This window comes from Merops nubicus, unplaced genomic scaffold, assembly GCF_000691845.1.
Source record: "Merops nubicus isolate BGI_N331 unplaced genomic scaffold, ASM69184v1 scaffold9818, whole genome shotgun sequence".
NCBI classification, from domain to species: Eukaryota; Metazoa; Chordata; class Aves; order Coraciiformes; family Meropidae; genus Merops; species Merops nubicus.
In genome coordinates this window covers 1-2,518 of record NW_008626325.1, presented here as the reverse complement: position 1 = coordinate 2,518, position 2,518 = coordinate 1, and positions in this window count along the sequence as shown.

Here is a 2,518-nt window from a genome sequence, read left to right as displayed (position 1 = left end):
GGGGGGGGGGGGGGGGAAGTAAAGAGATTATTCCAAGTAGCTGTCTTATAAATTTCAGAAAATAGGGATGTTCCTGAAGCACGAAGAGGATGAAGTCTGTGATTTAGTCAGCTGAGCTTTAATATCGATGGGAGAGGTTTATCAGCCATATGGTAGCAGGCTGATATACATTGACTAATCCATTTTGAAATCCTAAGACAGAAAATAGCTTGCCCTTTTACAAGTGCCAAAAATAGACAAAAATATGAAGCAACAACTTAAAAGGCTTTGCCTTATTGAAGCAATACAAAGAACCCTGAAGTGTGGCATGTGAAACTTCTTCCCTTACAGAATGAATGGTCTTTTGGGGAAGAAATTCAAAAAAGCCCTCATTCATAGATGGTGTGAGAGACAGCTTTAGGTGAACGTCCCCATACCTCTTTGGTCTTATGGAGGGTAAGTGACAGGAGCCAGCAGCCTAGCACACCACCCTCATGAAGGCCATACCTGCAGGGGCCACGACAGGTACCTATGGCAAAGCGAGCACCCGTGGCGCTACCGCTTGTCGACAGAGACACAGCGTGCAAGGAACAGCTCGTTCCGTGGTGGTGTCACCATCTTCTAGATACATTTGGGTGAACTAACATTAGCTGGAGAAACTTGGACAAGGAAGGAGTATATTGACTACAAGCAGTTAGCAGCGGGACAAAGCTGTGTAGCAATACTGCTCTTCATGCAGTCCACTTGAGAGCACAGTACAGAAAGGCACTAGGGAGCCGGACTGATCCTCGCTCAACCCGGCCTAGCACACCCGCTCACAGAGGAGTGGTCCACACAGCCATGTACAACCATAACAGAACTTCAGCTCCTGTCATAGCTCTACAGCTGAAGCTGGTTTGAAAGGAAGATCAGTAACAACACAGGTACCTTTTAACAAATTTTTTCTTATTTAAAATGTGTTTTCTTCTACTCCAGATAAAGCCGAAATCATTAAAATAACTTCTACTAAAATTGTAAGTAGTATTTTTCCCCTTTAATACTACAGAGAAACAGAAGTCGTGACCAGCAAGTAGAGTTTGCTCAAGTCCAGGAGCAGATTTCAACAGGACAATCTGCCTATCGTGCAAGTACTTGTTACGCTCTGTCTCAAGATAGCACGTCCCAAATCCTTAAAGCTGACCTGAACAGCTTGGTTCCTCCTCCGTTCAAGTCAGAACAAAAGAACAACAGGCGCAGGGACAGCTACTAGTTCTAAAGTCTTAAAAGGGTCAGTTACCAAAATAATTCCTTCAGTCCACAGATGAAAAGCATCTGAAATAGGAAATGTGGACTGGTTGTTACGTATTTCAGTGCATTTACATTAAAACTACCTTGATATCAAAGCAACTCTATATTTCTAGTAACAACCACAAACATTTGCCCTCTCTGCCCAGATCCCAGGAGCACATCATACAGGACACCACCACTATTTCCAATGACGTGGCAAACCCTAACCAGTGTGTGTGTTAGCATGGCCTTGTAAATTTGCATATGCAACATAACCTGTGAACCTACCGAAACAAACTAAAAATAAGTCTTCCTTCCTGATATTTTAAACTATAACAAGTGCCCTGTTTGCTTTATGATCTTTATTTTTCTGTTATGCAACTTGGGCGTGGGGGCAAGGGACATAATTTAGCAACAGATATGTCATCTACATGAGGCACGTTTTGTAAGTAAGCCTGTCATTTACATTTGTAAGGTGCAAGTCATGATAATAATGTTTCTCCCCACCTGCCATGCTAGTAATAGGACAGTATGATTAAAGAATACAGCCACTATTCATCATAATAATATGAAACTGACCATAGCTACTTCCCAAAACCAGATCAGGGGAAAGGAGGAACAGGGCAGTGACCAACATACAAACCCAACTACCCCCTATAAGCTGTGGAAGAGGTTTTGCTTCAGCAGCAACAGGCCTCTGGCTGTGTGTGCAGCTCCAGAAGGCCAAACCCAGCACAGCCAGTGACTGGCCACGGCTCCAACACAGCTGCACAGGACAGACCCTACCTGGCTTGTTTCCCCTCCTAGGAAGCAAAACCTTCCCTCCCAGGCAAGGTTTCCCAAGCCATCCTCCACATCACTTGAGGCATCCTGCTCACTTCAAGAGTTCAAACGAAGTCTAGGAGTCATAAAGCATGGATTTAAACATGGAATTGCACAAACAAACCCGCACGTAGATACAGTGTGTACAGCAGCACTTCTGCAAAACACACTTAAGACACACAGACTAACCTATCGTTGGCAATCTGTCCCCTCACACGCGCCTACTCGGAAAGGAGGCGATGCACAGGGGGACAGAGGGCACGGCCACCTAACAGAAAGTTCAAAGGTTCGCTTCCCTGAGCCAGCAACAAAGCACGGCGGGGGGGGAAAAAGGGGGGGTCGGACACAGCCTTCCCTCGACAGCCGGGTGTAGGAAACCGAATTACAGCCTGGAGGGACTTCTCAGCGCCATCGCCCTGGAAGCGACAGCGCCCCAGCCGGCCTTCGCCCG